This window comes from Magnolia sinica, chromosome 14 (genome assembly GCF_029962835.1).
Source record: "Magnolia sinica isolate HGM2019 chromosome 14, MsV1, whole genome shotgun sequence".
Lineage (NCBI taxonomy): Eukaryota > Viridiplantae > Streptophyta > Magnoliopsida > Magnoliales > Magnoliaceae > Magnolia > Magnolia sinica.
This window is the reverse complement of record NC_080586.1, coordinates 24,358,091-24,365,451: the sequence shown is the minus strand read 5'-3', so window position 1 is coordinate 24,365,451 and position 7,361 is coordinate 24,358,091. Positions and strand designations below refer to the sequence as shown.

At 36.3% G+C, this 7,361-nt stretch overlaps 1 long non-coding RNA gene across 2 annotated transcripts; it reads right to left on the bottom strand.

Moving 5' to 3' along the window:
• Window positions 1-1,688: 1,688 nt before the first annotated feature.
• LOC131225742 (uncharacterized) lies at window positions 1,689-6,081 on the bottom strand. 2 transcript variants are annotated; one of them, XR_009161504.1, is made up of 3 exons: window positions 4,088-6,081; window positions 2,085-2,186; window positions 1,689-2,011 (listed from the first exon to the last, which is right to left on the bottom strand). It is a non-coding gene; the product is annotated as an uncharacterized LOC131225742 (long non-coding RNA). The 2 variants fall into 2 exon arrangements; XR_009161503.1 differs by having other exon boundaries at window positions 2,130-2,186.
• Between the last annotated feature and the right edge of the window lie 1,280 nt (window positions 6,082-7,361).

The following is a 7,361-nucleotide window of genomic DNA, read 5'->3' as shown; positions in this document are numbered from 1 at the left end:
CATCTCATCGTCCATATCTATCTTCCACTTTTTTACATCAAGCTCATCAAGAGCCTCCTGAATAGTAGACGGGTCCCCCTCATCTGTAACGAGGGCATATATATTATTAGAATTGTCCCTGTATCTTACCGATAACTGGCCATCATGCGGTGAGTTTCTTCTCACAAGTTGCTGCTCCACCTGCTCTTGTACCTCTATATCTACCTGAGTATCATCTATGTCACTCTGGACGTCTATGATAAATCTTTCTAGTTCCTCTTACTCCTCTTGATCATTCATGTGGAATATGGAGCTTTTATTGAATCTGACGTCACGGATAGTGATGACCCTGCGTGTGACCTTGTCGAATAACCTGTAACCTTTCACACCAACACCATAGCCAACAAAATGTATGTTTTGGCTCTATAGTCTAGCTTATTTTTCTCAACTAACGATACATGAGAGTAAGCCTGACAACTAAATATGCGCAAATTTGAGTAGTCCATCTTATGACCACTCCATGCTTCCTCTGGGATTTTACATTCAATTGTCGTAAAAGGAGACGGGCTCACTAAATAGCAAGCCATGTTAATGGTCTCAATCCATAGGTCCTTACCCAACGCAACATTACTTAACATGCATTAGGCCCTCTCCAAGAGAGTCCGATTTATCCGCTCAGCCACACCGTTTTGTTCAGGCATGTGGTGCACATGTTGTGCCTAATGGTCTCTTCAACCTTGCAATATTCATTAAACTCAGTAGAAGTAAATTCTTCACCATTGTTAGTCCTTAAAACTTTTATTTTTCGCCCTGCTTGTTTTTTCACTATTGCCTTCTATTGTCTGAATATGATGAAAACTTTGGATTTACAGTTCATGAACACTACTAAAAAAAGGGGCAAAGGCTATGGATAAAAACTGTAGCTAAAAACCTATAGCTACGGTTATCGTCCGTAGCACGACTGTAGTCGTAGGTGTAGTAGTCATAGGTCAAAAAGCTATAGCTACGGATTTAATCCATAGCCATAGATACTAATTTTTCTATAGCAAAATATACATACAACTACGGATAATATTTATAGCTAGAAGTATGACCATATCCATAGCTATTGGCTGAAGTGAAAAATGGCTACAGTATTTGGATCTAAGGCTACGGCTATAAGCTGTAGCTAGTTTTTATTTTTTATTTTAAAAAAAAAAATAGTAATAATGGCTTAGTGCATGCCCTGATAGATCAACTCATATAAAAATTCCGGATTCAACAATAAAAGAAACATGCGCCATAAAGAATACACAACAATGCTTTTATGAGAGGCAAGCATAATCTATCGTGCGGCTGAAAATGAAGAGAACATAGACCAGAAAGACATTACACTTGAGAGTGAGTTTCAGGTGTAAGTTGCATACATGTAAAGTGAAATCACCTCTTTTGCTCAGGATTTCAAATGCACTAAAAAGTTGTGACTTACGGCTTTTAATTTGCTTACAGGTGAAATTTTCTATCCAAACACCACCTTTAAGTGGGTTGCCTCTAAACCCTTGACAACTAATAAAATTTCCAGGCATCCAAATGACCCGTAAATGCACCGAAAAATTGAGAAATTATATGATCCATGGTCTAAGCATGTAGCGTACTCAGATAGATGGCTAAGAAAGAACTAGATTGGCAATTTAAATTCAACAAAAAATGCCAAATTTAGGTTGGTGGGTCTTCCCAATCCTGCTATATTTAGGGCATGGTGCATCCACTATGCGTCCCATCATACCAATGGTCTCAAAGACTGAACCATTGGCCCCGCTTGTACAAATTCAAGGCTTATACTGTAAGTATCCCTGGGCCAAGGATCAAATAGTATTTCAAGGAGAAAATCAGATAGACAAGACAATTACCACAGTCAATGCGGTCCAACCATGAAAAAACCCATGCTTCTGATGGCTTCTTCATCTGGAGACTTAGACATACTTGCCAATAAGCACAGTCTTCCAACTATAGACATTTCCATAGTCATTAAGTATGAGCAGTGTTTCTTCACCTACATCAAAAGGAAACAATATAGAAAGGATAGAAGAAAATGGAGAAAATAGAGGAATGTAAAGGAGTCCAACCTGAGAAGATGGCCCTTTGAATTATAAAGGTTTAGTGCAACTGACTTGGGTTTTCCTCATCTGTTGTTTTGAATTTGCTTCGGTACTGCATGCAGCTCCCACCTATAAAGAGAATAAGGGATATTGATGTACTTCTCATTAAAAAATTTGATATTTAGAAAATACAATAAAAGTAAAAAATAAAAGCATAACAATGATGAAACCCTGTAGTGTAGTCAAAGAGAGCAATTGGTGCATCTGGATCATCCATCTGGTGGACCACTTATAGTAACAAACAGTAGAAAAATTACACCCAGGGTCAGGAATTACACCAAATTTATTTAGTTTTCAAACCTTCGTACACCCCTACAGGAAAAAAGAAAATAAAATAAAAAAGCACATGGGTTTCTTTGTTTTTTTTCATCAGCATGTTATTGTGGGCAGCACCACTCAATGACTTAGACTTAGCACATGTGAGCACAAGACATCATATGTATATGCACAAATACTCAATCATTAAGAATGAATCCTAAACTTTAATTTATTTATTTTTCATCTTCTATTTACGATTGAACTAAGGTGTTAGTGGTCTTCCACTAAAGGGATGGCCTCCACTTGTGATATTAGACAAACTAGGCTCCATAAAAGGGGTGTGTGCATCACAAGCACGGGTGTAAATGGTGGCTCCATAAAAGCAAAAGACATGAAAAAGGGGTGTACATCAACAAGTAATTTCTTTAGGGAAGCTTTTGTATACTTACCTCCTTACTAAAGTTTGCAAGAGAAATTCTCTTTAAAGAAGAGACCCGTCGTGACGCTTGAGGCCACAGCCAACAAGTATACTTACCTCAATTCATTTTCAAAAATGCAACAAACCCAGTACATCATGAAAAACATATTACACATAAGACAACAAAACAGAACAAATGAACAACAAAACTAAAATGCACCATTTCCATATCTTGGAAGAAGAGGGAAAGTGGGAAACCACCATGCCACATCATGAAAAGCTAACCCAAAGAACCTTAAAAGCTAACTGAATGTAAAACTTGTACCAAACTGGATGAATGGACTGGTTTGTGCTGGAACCAACCATAGAAACAATTATCTTTGTGATTCGCAATACAAAAAATAAAATAAAATATAATTCTAAATATGAAACAAAGAAGAAACTAAATTAGAGAACTCTAGGAAAATAGGTACACACCATATATATGGGCTGACATTTGTAATAAATGTTGTTTTTGAATTTCCACCAAGAGCATCCTGTAATCAAAGACTTGTATTGAGGAACAATCAATTATAAGCAAATTGGACCATAAGCTCATTTTATGAGGAAAATATAGGCTTATCTTGTGAATCATGAGATATATTGTCATAATCACATCATCCACAAATTCAAGGGATATATTTACCAGTAAAGTATTTCTATAGAGGTAGCTTTCAGGCATAACAACTTTGGCAAGATGTGATGGTTGATATATGTGGCATACAAGTAACTCAAATTAATCTAAGAGTTAGCGATTTTGTTATTCCTAGTTGTAGAGCTTCCAAGATCCTATAGTATGAGCATGGCTCAAATATATGACATGTGACTTATAGTCAGGAAGGTATATGGGCAGCCTAACTTTAGGAACAACAAACCTGCATGCCTTCAATGTTGTTGATACCAACACCAATATCAGCCTCTTGAATCATGCCAACATCATTTGCAATAAGGTTGCAATAAAGTGCACCATCACCATCCATTTTTTTCTTCTTCTTCTTTTTTTCCCCCAATTCATGAAAAACAAGTCTATGATTAACAAAATGGTCACATTTTGTATGGTCTATGATTCAATGATGTGACATAACAAAAGTTTCCCAAAAACTTTGAAAATGAGGAGAGAGACTAATAAAGAACCATCTCTCACATTTGAGCATTTCACTTGCTTAGGCATTCATCCTCTTGAAATGGGGCCATAGTCTTTATTGACTATTTATCTTTGCAAAAGTAGGTACTTTTCACCAAACAAAATGCATACCTTATGTTACGGCTGAGATCTTCTTCTTTCTTTTTTATCATTCTCTACATGTGACTGAGTCTTTGGACCGTCCAGATAGTGGACCACCGATGAGTGAGAATAGGTTGTTATCATGTTGATCAAGAAATCCTAATCAGGTGGCTGGATTTGAACATCATGAGTTGGACTTTGGACATGCTTCAGCGCACCCTGCCAGATTTGGCCTCAAGTCCATTTGCCACCCTACAGAAAACACCTTTGCCCTTACAAAACCTTTCTAACACCAAAATTGCAATACACAAGGATAACAATTTTTTAATGGCTTGTACACCATATAATGACGAAAAAGAAAGAGAAAAAAAGAAGAATGAAACATGTCAATAGTGTTGCAATTCCTGTATGTTAAAATCTTGTCTAGAACATCCCAAAGGAAGATCTATATTAGTGGCCATCTTTTGAGCTAGAGAAATGCTCTCAACACCCATGATCTTTAAAGGAAATTCACATAAGAGACATTGAAGATGAAAAGAATAATTCAATTTAGATTATCCAAGTGAGTGGGTAAAGTTGACTCAGGTGTCTTAGGCCCTTGTTGTGAACTATTCTTCGTATAATATTCATGTTAAACATTACTGAAAAAAAAAAAATCGTAATGTTAAACTTCACACATCTAATCCTTTTTTGAACAGGAGAATACTTGATTACTTCAAAGTGTACTAGAAGACTGACAAGATTTTGTGTAGGACTAGACTCTAGTGGCTTAATTCCTATAGGTAAAAGAGTTGCACCTTGTAGGAAGACTTGTGTTAATGAGCATCTTTAGAGCACCAACATCCATGACATTTTAAAATGAAGTTCCCATAAGAGACATTGAAAAGAAAATAATATTTTGACATTGATTATCTTAGTGCTACTATAAGGAGATTCAAAATCAACATATTTGGTACAAACAGAAAAAGGTGCAAGAATCATGTTTTATGCCATCAAATGTAGCTGGAAGCCTAGACCAAAAGGTTGAATGTTAATACATTAGTTAGAGTTATCAGTTTTACTTTGGAACAATACTAGTTCAATCACTGAATATCATATGGGGACACAACAAATATTATTGATCATTGATGTTTGACATAATAACATTGAATACATGTCTTGGTATGCATGCATCTAAAAACAACAACACATGCACAAATATCCTTGGTAACTTGTGAATTTGAATGCTATATCACCCTTACGGCACTCGGTCACCAGGTGCTTATCCTGGAATGGGAAAGATGCTTATGCAAAAGTATTCTTATATGAGAATTAAAATACTCATTACTCACTTCTCGAATAATGTAATTTCTACTTCAAAAGCATTAGCTGAATGCATTCTAGATCTTCCTTCAAAACTAATATGCAAAGGATTTTTTTTTTTCTTTTTGTAATGATGAGTTGATTTTCCTCTTGTGAACACAAGTTGCACATGTTAAGCCCAAGATTGATGATCCAGACAATTGAGCTCATAGCTCCCATCATGGATGGACCATGGCCAAAGAATATCTTCAATCAAACAATGCTAACCTTTCCATCAACAGCAAGAAAAAAGATGGTTATGAAGAATTTCACAGCAATCCAAACTCAATGGAAAAGAAGGCCAAATATTAGGTGGCTAGGCTTCCAATTTGGGAAAATTTTATGTGAGTAGTCTATCCATGATGAGGACCATCAGGTCAATGACTTGGATATCCCAACCATGAACCCCACAAAAATGAACTTCATGCACAATAAGGAGTTCCCTATTAGTCACTAATTGAGAACTCAGCCTCTAATGTTAAATGTAATCATCACTTGAAGTAAACTATGTAAAAGTTTTTAATATCTCAATTATTTAAAACAACATATCGGCGTTGACCGATACTTTGGCTGGGATCTCGGCCGTTGTCATGCAATCTCTGTTCATTGTAGTTAATATTTCTTGTTAAGTATTTGAGGGCAAATGCATATGCATCTGTGTGTAGGCCGAAGAACATGAGATGTCCTACATACCACTCATAAATTGGTTCAGGAACAAGGAATTTTCAGTATGCCTGCATATCCTACCATGAAAGATGTCAGGAATCATGAGAAGTACACTATCATTAACATATAAATCCTAATAAGCCTCCATTAACAATATGTCAATACAAGAAGGGGCCTAGATTTAATAAAGGTATTGATTACATGTTGTATTATACTTAACCCCAAGGCAGAATGCAGTGCCATTGAGCCGGCAATCTTTAGCCAAATCTTTGGTAAATTTTAGGGCATCTTGCATGCTGTTTCCAGAAGCAATCACCATAGAGACTATGGCACCGGCTAATGAACCGGCCAGTGGTGTGGTTTCCTGAGCACACCAAAAGATCCCAATTTATTAAAAAGAAGAAAAAGAGTGTACTATATAAGAACTTTGCATTTTCCCATATCAATGACAGGTAAAATGTAACAAAAGAATTACAGACAATGGCAGGTAATATTTCCTTCAAATTTTGGTCCTGAAATTGGAGATATCAGTAGTATAAGCGGTTTAACTTGTGTCTGAAAGAAACACCTCAAGAACATTGGTAAGACCTACAATAATCTATTGCTGATTTAAGGAGCATAAGTTGCTTTCAAAATGTGATTAGCTTCAAAAGCCTAAAATCAACTAATCATTTGTTAAAACAGAATGTATCTTACAGCCAGTGAAATCTTCTAAACAGCACATGACAGCAGAGAATACAAAACATAAGGGTGTTGTTAATAACATGAACATATCTGAAGGCCAAAACATAAAGTTACATGCTACTTAAGTAGGCATAGAAATTTTGACATGGCATATCATAGGATTTCAAATATCAACCCCCACACACAAACACAAAAAAGAAAGAAATGACTTAATCCCCACAAATGCACTAGAATTGCTATTCTGGTAGTCATGCACATAACAATTATCTTTTAGTACAGTGACTTACTAATGGTCTAATCAGAACAAAATCTTCCTTGATCAGATTATCTCATAAGATTAGTTCCTTCTTCCAAACAGTCACATAGTCAAATAAAGAAACAGAAAAATATATCTAAAACTACTCAAAACCAGTCACAATGAAGAGGACGAATGGTCCGGAAGACGTAATAAGTCGAGTCTGAATTAAGACAGACGCACCTAAGGGCCTGATGAAGGGCTATCATCCCAACCATTGCCGTTCTGACCCTTGTTTGGGCCTCTCTTTGCTGCAAATGCCACCCATCTGCCCTCATTTCTAGGGCTTTTAATTGGGGTTTTAGGGAGCCAAGGAGA